This window comes from Dermacentor albipictus, chromosome 3 (genome assembly GCF_038994185.2).
Source record: "Dermacentor albipictus isolate Rhodes 1998 colony chromosome 3, USDA_Dalb.pri_finalv2, whole genome shotgun sequence".
Classification (NCBI taxonomy): Eukaryota; Metazoa; Arthropoda; class Arachnida; order Ixodida; family Ixodidae; genus Dermacentor; species Dermacentor albipictus.
Genome location: NC_091823.1, coordinates 192,066,675 through 192,080,561, shown reverse-complemented (window position 1 = coordinate 192,080,561; position 13,887 = coordinate 192,066,675). Strand labels below are relative to the sequence as shown.

At 47.0% G+C, this 13,887-nt stretch overlaps 1 protein-coding gene across 1 annotated transcript in view; it reads right to left on the bottom strand.

The window, feature by feature from the left end:
• The window catches only part of LOC135908708 (uncharacterized), an 834,911-nt gene that overhangs the window by 295,330 nt on the left and 525,694 nt on the right, over positions 1-13,887 (bottom strand). The window lies entirely within an intron of this gene.

Here is a 13,887-nt window from a genome sequence, read left to right as displayed (position 1 = left end):
CACGTACGCACATGGCCACCTCCAGCTGCTGCGACTGCTCCAGCTCCAGCTGCCAATTTAAATTTGGACGTGGGGCAACTTGAAATTTGAGAATAGGCCAACTTGAAAGTTTGTGGTGGGCCACGTTGACATTCGGGGGAGGGGAAGTAAGTGAAATTTGGGGGTATGCTTACGCCAACTTGGGCAACTATGAAGTTCAGTAGAGGAACCAGATGGGCTCGTGCATTGAACATAGTAAAATGCTACAGCACAGGAACTAATGAGGACAAAGGAGGCACACAAAGTACACAGAGGCAGCGCTGCGTCTGTGTACTTGTGTGCCTCCTTTGTTTCCGTAGGTTCCTGCGCTGTAGCGCTCCATTAAACAACTAGCTCCGGTGGAACTTCCGATACTTTTGTGAGCCTAAACTTCATTCAAGAAGAAAGCATTTTATCTTATCAACAAACACATTCCAATATAAAACGTTTAGGATTCTTCTAAAGTTCATGATACTACCCATACCGAAACGATTACATAACGAAAAGGATGCCACCCAGCTACAAGGTCCGCACGTGCGAATAAATGGGTCACCTACAAATAGGTAGCACATGCTTATGTTTCCGCACTTAAGAAAGTTAAATTGACTTTCTTTATTTCTACATTACCGCAATTTTTAAGAGCTAATGATGATGTGTGGTTTTTTGTTGCGCAAGGGCCAGGTTTGGCCAAAGAGCGCCATGACAAGTGGTAATGTTGACGATGTATTATGGAAGATGTGACTTGGCTGTAAAGTGGCTTAAAAATATTCGCTGCAAAGTGCGTAAAATTAACTTGTTATAAAATTATGGCGATGACAAATGGCGAATACTATGAACATTAAAATCCATCGTAGAAGGATGATGCAAAGTAGAAAAATATAGGATGTTAAAATTACTTGGAGCACTGCTGCCTCGCCAGAGCCCTTGAAACACAAGGGCCTAGAGGCATGTGCGATACGAAAAAGCTATCGCAGCGGCATCCTCTGAAGATAGGACCCGCTACGAACATGTAGGGCTAAAAACATGCAAGACAACATCTTTCAGAAAACTTAGGACTGCGTTGGTGTCAAATAAAGGTTCTGGGCCGAGTAACATAACAGGATGAAGGGGGATGCGCTGCCGGTATGCTAAGGGAAAATGTTTCCTTCTTTCAGATTCGGCTGCCCGACACTCCAGGAGGACGTGGAGGACGGTCAGCCTCTCCCCGCATCTACCGCACGTTCGAGGATCATTTTCAGTGAGTAAATAGTTATGCGTGCCAAATGTGTGTGCTATTCTCAGACGACAGAAGAGGACATCTGTTCGGCGTGATTTTGTTACAGAGGGCCAGAATCCTAACTGTGGCCTTATCACGTGGAGCTTATTATTTGTTTCCGCGTCCCATAGGCGTTGCCAGTGGTTCCGTAGTTTCCTCCGTAAGAAGGGCTTCAGATCTGTGACAGGAACTGCAGCGGTGGGATTAGCAGAATTCCATGCAACTGACGTGGCCATCTGGTCCGCCAGAACATTACCTTCGATGGCCCCATGGCATATAATCACAAGCATATAATCACAAGCTGGTTAGATACATATGATTTACATAAGACGGAATAGAGTTCATTTATAGCAGGATTTTTGTGCTTACAGAACGATATCAAAGCCTCACAACACTTAGGGAGTCCGTATATATAACTGATTTTTTGAGTTTTGATTTCCTTATACGCTTCACGGTCGACAATATTGCGTAGGCCTCAGCGGTGAAGATACTAGTTTCCGGATGCAGTACGTCGGATTCCGAGAAGGATGGACCGACGGCTGCACAGGACCCCCCGTCGTGTGACTTCGATGCGTCTGTGTAGAACTCCGTGCAGGAGTGTTTGTGCTGGAGTTCCCAGAAATGCATTTGGATTTCAATGTCTGAAGCGTGTTTTGTAACTTGCATGAAAGAAATATCGCATTGTATGACCTGCCACTCCCAAGGAGGTAGCACCTTGGCTGGATGCATTAGGTGGAGCTCGAGGAGTGGGACATGCATTTGATCCCTAAGCTCCCTCACACGCAGCGAGAAAGGCTGTCTAATGGAGGGACGATTATGAAAGAGTGTAGCATGTGTCATGTCGTTAATGGTATCAAAACACGGATGTTGAGGATTAGAGTGGACTTTCAGAAAAGATGTTTGGCTGATGTATGTTCTCTGCAGATGGAGTGACAACTCATTTGATTCTGCATATAAACTTGCAATGGGACATGTTCTGAAAGCTCCAGTGGCTAGTCGGATTCCTGGATGGTGGACCGGATCTAGCATCTTTAGCGCGCTCGGGGCTGCAGAATGATAGATCACGGCACCGTAGTCCAACCGTGATCGAATGAGACGCTTGTAAAGATTCATTAAATATTTCCTGTCGCTGCCCCATGTTGTGTGGGATAACACTTTAATTAAGTTCATTGTTTTTAAGCATTTGACCTTGAGGTACTTTATGTGTGGAATAAACTTTAATTTCGAATCCAGTATGATGCCTAAAAACTTGTGTTCTTTGTTCACAGGAATTCGCTGACCATACCTTTCGATACTGGGTTCTGCAATGAGCCCTCTCTTTCTTGTGAAAAGCACACAAGAACTTTTGTTGGGGTTAACTTTAAATCCGTTTTCTTCTGTCCATTTGGACACTTTGTTCAAGCCCTGTTGAACTTGCCTCTCACATACGGTAAGGTTGCAGGATTTGAAACCCATCTGTATGTCGTCCACGAAAACAGAATAAAAAATGGCTGGCGGTAGTGAAGCACGAAGGGTGTTCATTTTCACGATGAAGAGCGTGCAGCTAAGTACACCTGCTTGAGGTACACCAGTTTCCTGTATAAAAGGTCGCGACAATACATTGCCGACTTTCACGCGGAATGTACGGTTGGACAAATAGCTTTCTATTAGGATGAGCATATTGCCACGGATGCCAATTCCCGACAAGTCTCTCAAGATTTCATAGCGCCACGTAGTGTCGTACGCCTTCTCCATATCGAGGAATACGGATAGGAAATATTGTTTATGTAGAAAGGCGTCGCGAATGTTTCCCTCAATGCGCACAAGGTGATCGGTTGTGGACCGCCCTTCTCTGAAGCCACACTGAAAGGGATCGAGGATATTGTTGGGTTCAAGGAAATGCACAAGTCTGCAGTTAACCATTTTTTCAAAAAGCTTACAAAGACAATTTCTAAGAGCTATCGGACGGTAGCTTGCCGCCAAGGAAGGGTCTTTACCCTGCTTAAGAACAGGGACCACAATCGCTTCTTTCCATGTGGATGGGAGGTATCCCGTAGCCCAAATAGCGTTGAAAAGCGTGAGTAGTGTAAGTTTAGTGTCAGTGTGTAAGTTTCTGATCATTTTGTACATGACTCTATCAGGTCCCGGTGCAGAGCTTTTGCATGTGGTCAAAGCAGCTCTCAGCTCTGCAATACTGAACGGCCGGTTATAAGGTTCATTCTGTCTGGATTTTTGTATTATTGGCTTACATTCTTCCATTTGTTTGTATTTAAAAAATGATTGCGAATAGTGGTTTGAACTCGACACGCTCTCAAAGTGTTCTCCAAGTGAGTCTGCCTGATCTTTCAGTGTTTCACCTTGTGTGTTCACCAAAGGAAGTGAATATGTTTGTCGCCCTTTTATCCTATTGACCCTGTTCCAGACTTTGGTCTCATCTGTATAGGAGTTGATACCAGATAAAAACTTCTGCCAACTCTCTCTTCTGGCTTGTCGGCGGGTTCGCCTGCCTTGGGATTTTACTTTTTTTAAATTGATAAGATTTTCCGCAGTGGGGGAGACGCGTAGCATCCCCCACGCTTTGCTCTGTTTCCTACGAGCAATCCTACAATCGTCGTTCCACCACGGGACACGCCGTTTGCATGCCAATCCATTTACTTGTGATATACATTTAGTTGCGGCATCTATTATGAAGGCTGTAAAATATTCCACGGCAGCATCAATTCCTAACGAGGACATGTCATCCCATGATATACTAGTTAGGTTCGGAATTTCTCCCCGTCTGCTGTCTCAGTCTTCCACCTAGGAGCCTGTGGTGGATATTCGTCTTCGTTAAGTGTTCTTATTAGTACGGGGAAGTGGTCGCTTCCGTAAGGATCGTACGTAACTTCCCATTCTAGTTCAGGCAGTATGGACGGAGAAACTATGCTCAGATCAATTGAAGAAAAGGTATTGTTTGCAAGACAGTAATATGTGGGTTTCTTCTTATTCAGAAGGCACGCACCAGAAGAGAAAAGGAACTGTTCAACAAGACGACCTCGCGCATCTATACGAGAGTCGCCCCACAGAGAGCTGTGTGCATTGAAATCGCCAAGAACAACGTAAGGTTCTGGCAATTGATCAATAAAGGATTGGAATTCATGCTTCGTTAATTTGTAATGAGGGGGTATGTAAAGAGAGCTAATGGTGATCAGCTTGTTTAGGAGTACAGCTCGAACCTCCACTGCTTCGAGAGGCGTTTGCAGCTGTAAAAGTTGACATGCAATGCTCTTATGGAAAGCAACGGCAACACCGCCCGATGATGCGACAGCATCATCGCGATCTTTGCGAAAAGTTATATACTGTCGGAGAAAGTTTGTGTGTTTGGATTTTAAGTTTGTTTCTTGTAAACACAGCACTTTGGGATTGTGTTTGTGGATTAGTTCTTCAACATCATCAAGGTTTCTAAGGAGACCTCTGACGTTCCACTGAATTATCTGTGTATCCATATTGGAAAGAGATAGGTGCTGTGTGTACGGAAACAGGTAATAATTGGAGAGATTTCAGAGATTAGATTACAGAGCCCTTTTGAGGCCCTGTAATGGGGGTTTTGCCCTTTCTGGAGCGTTGGAGAGAGCCTCGCCGCTCCTTAGGCGTTTGGTGCGCCTTCAGGAGAGGTGTAGGGTCCATTGCCTCTAGTGAGGCTCCGGACACGGGCTCTTGCGAGCGAGAGGTTACCAGAGAGGGTCCCGCCTTGGAGGATAAGACCCCTGCGCCCAGCAGCCCGGAGGTCGATGGGGCTCCCTGAGGGATTTGGCTGCGCCGGCTGTTGCCGGCGCTGGAAGGGGCCGGGGAGGCCGGGGCAGCCTCAGCTGCGCCAACCTTCGGAGTCGATGATCCTTCATTCTGGGTTGACGGAGCAGCGCTAGCTGCAACCGCCGCGGGGGCAGATAGCGTAACTGCCGACTCACGGCTGGTGGGTCGGACAGCCGCCGGAGACCATTGTATCGCTGCCCCATGACGCGCCACTTCGGCAAAGCTTTTCTTTGGCAGGTATGCTACCCGCCTGCGTGCCTCTTTGAACGATATGTTTTCCTTACCTTTGATTGTGACTATGTCTTTCTGTTTTTTCCAGAGCAGGCACGACCGCGAGTATGCGGCGTGCTCGCCTTATCAGTTTACACAATGGAGAGCGTTCACGCAAGCTTCCGAAGTATGTTCGTGTGCACCGCACTTAGCACAGGTTTGACGGCCTCGGCAGCTCTGCGAACTGTGGCCGAAGCGTTGGCATTTGAAACATCTAAGCGGATTTGGCACATATGGCCTAACACGGAGCTTGATGTACACGGCCTCTACAGACTCGGGCAGAATACTTGAGCCGAAAGTCAATATAAGGTGTTTGGTCTTGATTTCTTTGCTGTCACGCCCGATCTTAATTCTTTTCACATTGATAACGTTCTGGTCACTGAAGCCCTCCAAGAGTTCATCCTCAGTGAGCTCCACCAAGTCATCGTCCGAAACAACACCGCGGCTTGTGTTCATGGTACGGTGCGGGGTTACTGTTACTTGGGTCTCCCCAAATGACACAAGTTTGGGCAGCTTCTCATACTGCTTCTGATTTTGGAGCTCCAAAAGGAGATCACCACTTGACATTCTCGACACCTTATATTCTGTACCGAAAACTTCGGTCAAAGACTTAGAAACAAGGAACGGTGAAATGAATCGCACTAGTTTGTCTGGCTTTTCTGAGTGAATAACGTGGAATCGAGGCAAGTTGAGGACTTGTCGTCCGAAAAATTGAAAGAGGTCTTCGGTGCGCCCTCGTTTCTGAGGGCGATCAGCAAGTTTAGGGAAAGGAGTTTCCATAAGAATATATAAAAATTCGGCAACAGCGCCGACCACCCACCACGGAGCTCAACGAGGGGACGCGGCAGACCTTGCATGCAGGTCTGCACGACGCCAGTCGTACGCCGCCACTATAACCAAATATGGTGTACCCAAGGTTGAATAGCCACACAGGGTTAACCCTTGCCGCCAAGAAGAAGGAAGTAAGTAGAAAAGAGAAGAAGACAGGAAAGGTGGAAAGTAAGGGAAAGACGAAGGTTGTAGGAAGAGAGAGACAGGAAAAGGCGACTGCCGATTTCCTCCAGGTGGGTCAGTCTGGAGATGCCGTCTATGTGAAGCCGAGGCCGAAGAGGTGTGTTGCCTCCACCGGGGGGCCTTAAAGGTCCAAACATCCAGCTTCGGCTCAAACCCTAGGATCCCCTTTTCCCCAGACACAGCTACGCCGGGCACGGCTACACGCGGGAGGGTCCAACCCTCGTGTGCTCGGGTACGTCGCGTCACAACACACCAAACGCTTGCTTACGCAGACGCCCCTGCGGGGTGATAAGAGCTAAGCGGGGACGTTTGTGGAATATTCTTCCGAAAAAGGATGACAGAACTATATCAATAATTAACCAGTCAGGCCCACCAGTTCCCAAACACCTCTGCGCCTCCTTACGTAATGACACATTCGCGCTCTTGTTTTACGATTCTGTAATATCCGATATTCCATATTGCCCTAATTCACAGTATTTTCCAGTGGATCCCATCATTTTTGGCCCTTGTGATATATGTAAAATCATTCGCAACCTAAACCGATCATCCTCGTGCGGTACCAATGCAATTGATTCCAAGTTTCTCGTAGGCACTCAACATGAATATTCTATTTTTCTGTATTTTATTTTTCTTAGTTCATTTCATGACCGACAAATTCCACACGAGTTGAAAACAAGCCACTCTCGTGACTCGTGTAACCCGTGTAACTACCTACCTATATCTTTTACGTCTGTCCCATGTAAATTGCTTCAGCAAGCCGTTTTCACCCATTTAACAAGTTACCTTGGTTTAAATAATTTATTTCTACGCAGTCAACATGATTTTCAGAATTATATGTTTCATGGGAGACACAACTGGTTTCATTTACTAATGATTTCCGTGCATTTCTTTACTCTGGGTAACTAATTGAGTGCAAATTCTTGGACTTCTCAAAAGCTTTCGGTAAACTTAATCACTAACTGGTAATGCTGGAGTTACGCCATTTGACCATCATACTAATAATACTCCAATGGATTTAAACCTTCCTCGATAAAAGAAGTCGTACGGCGCTCTTTACGACGCTCACTCACTTGTGGCGCCTATAAGATTCGGTGTGCCTCAGGAGTCAATTCTAGGACGCGTGTTATTTCTGATCTATATTAAAGATTTGCCTGAGGAAACGTCTCCTTTTCTTTGCCCTTTCGCTCACGGCTGTTTGATTCACCAAAAAAATATTCCGACACTGATAGCACTAATCTACCAATTGACGTTAACAAGCGTTACCTGGGAGTAAATTGCGGAATGTGGAATTGAACACAGCAGAATATAAATCAATAAGAGGTTCTCAGTGTCGATCTCTATATCCTACTTATCCCCTTGAGGGAATTTCACTAAGTTCTGTACCTGCCTCTAAATAACTCAGAGTTCACATCACTAACAATCTTTCTTCAAAACTGCATATTGGCTCAAACTTATTTAAAGCAAATCACTGGCTTGGTTTTCTAGACCGAGATTTTTACCTTCTTTTACAGCACTCAAAAGATAATCGTGCATTTCATTTCATTTTATTACCTTAAAGGCCCCAATAAATGGGGTGTTACATAAGGAGTGGCAAGAATAAAAATACAACGTCACATAAACAGCAAGTTTTTTTTTGCATTTTCAACGAAATGCGATGTGCACATGATGACAGCAACGTCGTTGGGAAGGGCATTCCAGTCTGCAGCTGTGCGAGGAAATAAAGAATTTGGAAATGTGACAGGCGCGTGAGGGTGGACGGGCAACCTGCAGGTGATGGCCGGTGTGGTGAGATATGTGTGTAGGGAGAAGGATCTAAGTTGCGATGCGCGTAGGGCTATGAAATAATTTGTGAAATAAAAATAGGCTGGCGATGCAACGACAAAGAGATAAGGGGAATAATGCGGATGCAGTTTTTAAGGAGGGAACGCAAATTCTAGTTCTGACCTGACAAATCATTTGTAGGCTAATCATTTTTCATGTTGAGGAGGATGATATAGACGGCATATCCTAACTCCTAACTTTCCTAACTCCTAAAAAATCCTATCTTTCTGTACGCGTATGATATGTTATAACATGACAATTCCAAGAAAGAACGCTCGAAACTTCTAAATGCTTGTACGAGTGAACTAGTTTTACCGGAGCTTCAGAGACTACGTAAAGAAATACGAGAGGATGGCGGTGACGGTGAATGGACTAAGATTCACGCTTACGTGGGTTAATTTCCATTAGTCACTCACGGCAGCAGTCCTTGACAGCATTAAGGTCACTTTGAAGAGAATATTGGTCAGCGGCGGAAAAAATAGCACAATATATCACACAATCCTCCGCGAACATACGTATGCTATATGTTGTGTATAACGGCAAATCACTTATGTATACTTGGAGAAGTAGCGGGATGAGCACGGATCGCTGCAGGACGCCTGACGTTACATCGACTGAATTAGAATTCCTAATATTATTGGTGCCAAATTGTTAAAGATTATTCAAAAATTCTTCAATCCACTTCAGTTTATAAGAGTGAGAATTTAAGCGGGAAAGTTTTACCATTAGGCGTTTATGGGGTACTTTATCAAAGGCTTTAGCAAAACCTAAAAAAATTGCGTCAGGCTGAAGATTAGAATCAAGGTTACAGTGCATATAATGTGAAAATGAGTCAAGCTGCATCTCGTCGGAGTAACCGCGGTGAAACCCGTGCTGGGCAGGATTGAAAAAGTTATTCGAGTCGAGAAATGCCATGATGTGAGTATAGAGGACGTGTTCCATGATTTTGCAGGGAATACTAGTTAGAGAAATGGACGGTAATTTAGAGGTGAGTTCTTGTTACCTGGTTAGCGGACTGGAACGACCTTCCCTTGTTTCCTATCTTTGGGCAGTTGGCCTGTGAAGAGTGACTGAGTGAATAAGCACAACAGAGATGCAAATGCATCTTTGGTATCCATCAGTATCTTAGCGTCGATGTAAATACCAGCAGAGCATGAAGAGAGAGAGAGAGAGAGATATGAAGAAAGGCCGGGAGGTAAACCAGTTATTAGTCTCAGGTTTGCTACCCGGCACTGTGGTGGGAAGATAGGGGTTAAGAAAGGACAGAGAGGAAAGGGTTAAAAAGGGAAAAAGCACACACGCAGAGACACGCGAACAAAGGGCGTTCCAGCTGGTTACGTTCACAATGGCTAGTAGATCGCAAAAAGCGCAGTAGCGCTTGCACGGCCTTCTTCTGTGAGGCTAGGTCCTGTCGGTAGTGCAGAATTCTTTCTTCCGATAGTGATCGATCGTCCAGCTGGTAGAGTCCGTGGTGAAGAGATTCCCTCTGTGGACTGTACTGTGAACAGGGGCACAAAATATGACCAATCGATTCCTCATGACCGCCGTAGTCACAGGTTGCGGTGTCGGTCTTCTCTATGCGGAGCGCATAGGCTTTTGTAAAAGCAATGCCTAAGCACAGTTGATACAAAAGCGTGGCGTCTCCATGGCGAAGCTTTGATGGTATTCGAAGGCTTAATGTGGAATCAACGAGTATAGTCGGGAATTTCTGAAATGTGACTCATTCAATCATGACGAGGTGCACTAGCGAGCACGCAGGCGGAGCTTCCGTGCTGCGTCAGTTCTAGAAAGTGGCAATGGTACGTCGTGGTCCTCAGTATGGGCTCAACGGGCAGCTTTATCGGCTCATTCATTGCCGATAATCTCGCAATGACTTGGGAGCCATTGGAAAGTTATTTTATGGCCTGCATCACTCATACGGTGCATCGTCTCTCCAATGTGAAGTATAAGCTGCGCGCGTGCTCCGCGTTGTAAAGGTGACAGTAGAGACTGCAATGCCACCTTTGAATCGCAGAAGATCATCCACTTCATGACCAATTTAATGAAGGGCGGTAAGGAGCGCTGCAAGCTCTGCTGCCGTCGTGTAACTTTCGCTGGTATCACGATTGCCGCAGCGGAGTTGCTTCGAAGGACACATCCATCAGCGTAGATATGCGTAGAGTCACGGTAGTTCTCGTACAAAAGTAGTAACGTGAGCTGTCTAATGGCTGGTGATGATAGGTGAAATTTTTTTGTGATGGCAGATAATGTGAGGTTGATTTTTGGCTTAGCGGGGCACCCTGGAGGAATCGAAGGTCTCGCAGCCGGAGGGAAATAGCTCACAATGATTCATGATGTGCGGTTGTCATTTGGCTAAAAGATGTGCGTGGTCCACTGGTAGAGAGGCTAGGTGCTGGTGAGGAGTTCTGGCAAGATGGAAATGGCAATGGAAAGAAGACGATGTGCATTTCATTCCCAAGCCGGGGGAACCACCTCACGTCGACAATCTGCGCCCCATCTCCGTCACGTCGTGTGTAGGGAAGGTGGTCGAGCTTATGGTGTTCAAAAGACTACAGAGACATTTGCACGTCACTTATCAGATACCACCGACCATGTACGAATTCCGGAGGACCCTGAGCACGCAAGACGTCTTGGTGCAACTACACGAGCTGGATATCAAGCAAGCGAAGACCCCTACGCCAAGAGGTATCCTAGCGCTTCATCTCAAGGGGGCCTTCTATAACGTCACACACGAAAGTATTCTCCGTATTCTGCACCAAACTGGATGCGGAAAGCGAACATTCATATGTGTGCTGGATTTCTTAAGCCATAGAATGGCAACGATCAAAATTGGAGAGGAGAAGTGGAAACCGATAGCCCTGGGAGACAGAGGCACCCCGCAAGGATCGGTTCTTTCGCCACTTCTCTTTAACCTGGCACTCCTCCCTCTCCCGACTTTGCTTCAAGATATAGAGGGCATAGATCACGCTCTCTATGCAGACGATATCACAGTGTGGACGTGGAGGGCAGGGTCGGAGAGTTGGATGGAGTAGACGCTTCAGAGAGTGGCAAAGACCGTGCACGAGTTCGCTAAATCGTCCGGCCTCAGTTGCTCGCCACAGAAGTCAGAGGTACTCGTTACCAAGCCAAGAAGAAAGAAAGGAGACCAAGAGAACGTACGCATCACCATCGACGGGATGACCGCAACGCCAACCACGCAAGCACGTATCCTGGGTGCCATCTTCCAGAACAATGGCAAGGCGGAGGCGTTGATCGACAAAATCGAGGTTTCAACGGAACAAATTTCGAATATGATCAGAAGAGTCAAAAACAGACAAAGGGGATTGAAGGAGGACGATGCACTGTCGCTCGTCCAGGCCTTCGTGACGTCACGCATCGTCTACTTGGCACCGTACCTCAAGTTACTGAAGAAAGACACGGACCAGTTGAACGTCATTATACGCAAAGCAACTAAGATGGTGCTTGGCATTCCGAAGCATTCTTCGACCGACAAGCTTCTCAGCATGGTCAAGCACAACGTCGTCGAAAAAATAATAGAAGCTCATCTGTCTAATCAAACAGTTCGACTCAGTCAAACGTCGGCGGGACGTCGCGTTATTGCCAAGTTGGGCTGGCAAGAGGCAGAGCGGAAGGAAACGGGGCCGTTGCCCAGGTTGTGGGCGCATAGAATCGACAGTAAGCCACTGCCTCGAAACATGTGGTCGGGTCGTAACCACGGCCGCAGAGCGGTTCGTATAGCGGCCTTGACGAAGACTTTGGGTTAAATAGTAGGAGAGGAAGATGGGGTCACTCTCTTCACAGACGCTTCGTTACCCAAGATTTCATCGAAAGCCATGCTGGCAGTTACGACACGGCATGTGCTCGTAACGTGCGCCTCCATCAAGACGTCTTTTCCGGAGGTGGCAGAAGAGGCCGCGATAGCTCTAGCACTCGCGCAGCCCAAGGTGGGAAGAATTGTCACTGACTAGCAAAACGCGTATAACAGCTACAGAAAGAGATGGGTGTCTCTTGCGCTGCTAGATATTCTCAATAGTAAACGCGACATACCTGAAAGGAAAGTTGAGTTGATATGAACACCGGCTCACTCTGGGCTGGAGGCTAACGAACTTGCCCACTAGTTCACCCGAGAGATGGAACACTGGGTACAGGAAGGTTTGCCACAATCCATAATTAGTTACAGAGACATTAGGAACCATTACAAAACAGAGAGACGCCGTTACCCCGATCCTCACAAATCGCTTAGCAGAGAACAGCAAGCTATCTACAGGCAGACACAAGCAGGATCTTTTCCGCACCCTTACTTTCAAAACAAGATGTACCCGGAAAAGTACAAGAAGGATCGTAATTTCTACAAAACTCGGTTAGGCACGTTGCAACACGTCATTAGAGTATGCGATTTCATCAAGGCGATCTCCCCACCTTTTACCTGCCACACTACCCTGCCCCATTCCTCATCCACCCTCACCGAGCGATGGGAGACCTTGCTAACCAGCACCACCCTGGAAGACCAGCTTGTTCTGATCTCCGGGGGCCAGGCGGCTAGGGAAGCATATGGGTCCCGTGAAGAGGAAACCACTTCCATTGACGGCGTCTAAGAAGATGTCGAGCTCGGCTCATTAAAGTTGTTTCTCTCTCTCTCCCTTATTACGTGCTCAGCGCTTCAATTTCAATGTGGGTCACGAAAAGGCGGCCACAAGCGATTGCAATAGTAGCCACTGTTGATGCACTCTAAAGCAGGCCTAGACAGATCCGGAGCGCTTGAGCCTGAACACTTTGTAAATTGCGTGAATTCGTTTTGCCTGTGTTGGTTATGCTGGCAAGCTGTATCGCACAAAGCCTAGAAAAAGCACCCTGTACAACTGTAACATGGCACTTGTTGACATTCCCCAAGTCTTGCCAGTGAAAAACTTGAAAAGGTGGCAGATGTCTGTCAACCGTTTTTCAGGTATGGTACGTGAGGGCTCATTGACAAGTCCCTGTCGATTATGACACCTAGAAACTGAAACGATCGAAAGTATGGTATTATTTGGCCATTTATCATTACGCTGTAGTTCGTCATGGGTTGGCGTGTAAATGGCACTAGTGCGCATTACTGGGACGAAATTTCCAGGCCTAGATTACGGAGCTAGATAGCGGTTTGGGTGGCAGTTCTCTCAATTCTCGCTTTCGACTGTAGGCGCGTTGCTGCAGACGTCCATATGTCATCCGCGTACATTGACAGCCTGACTGTGCTTGGCACGTGCACAATGAGACCAATTAGGGTTAGCTTAAATAACCCAGGGCTAAGTACACCGAGTACAGCGGTGGCGTAGAGGTAGAACACCCACCTCAAGTGCAAGAGGTCCGTGGTTCGAATCCTGGTGCCGCGCAATTTCCCACCGGCTTTAAAAAAAATGCGCGTGCTGATAAAATTGCATACACAGGCCTGGAGTGTAACCTGATCCGGGTGACCAGAACCGGTAACGCACTCCCTCACCACAGCAGGATTGGCCACCCTGGTGCAGTACTAGGCTACAACCTCCTCTATGAACACAACAATCAAACCCCGGCCCTCAGTCCCCAGCAGCTGCGAAGCAACTGACCTCGGTGGCGGTCAGACCTGCGACGCAGCAGTGGGTGCTAAGAATCCCTGGCTCCCGACAGGCCGCCATTGGAATACGAGCCTGGCAACGTTTACCGCTAGAACGCTCGCTAATGAGGCGAGTCTAGCAGTGCTATTGGAGGAATTAGAGGGCAGT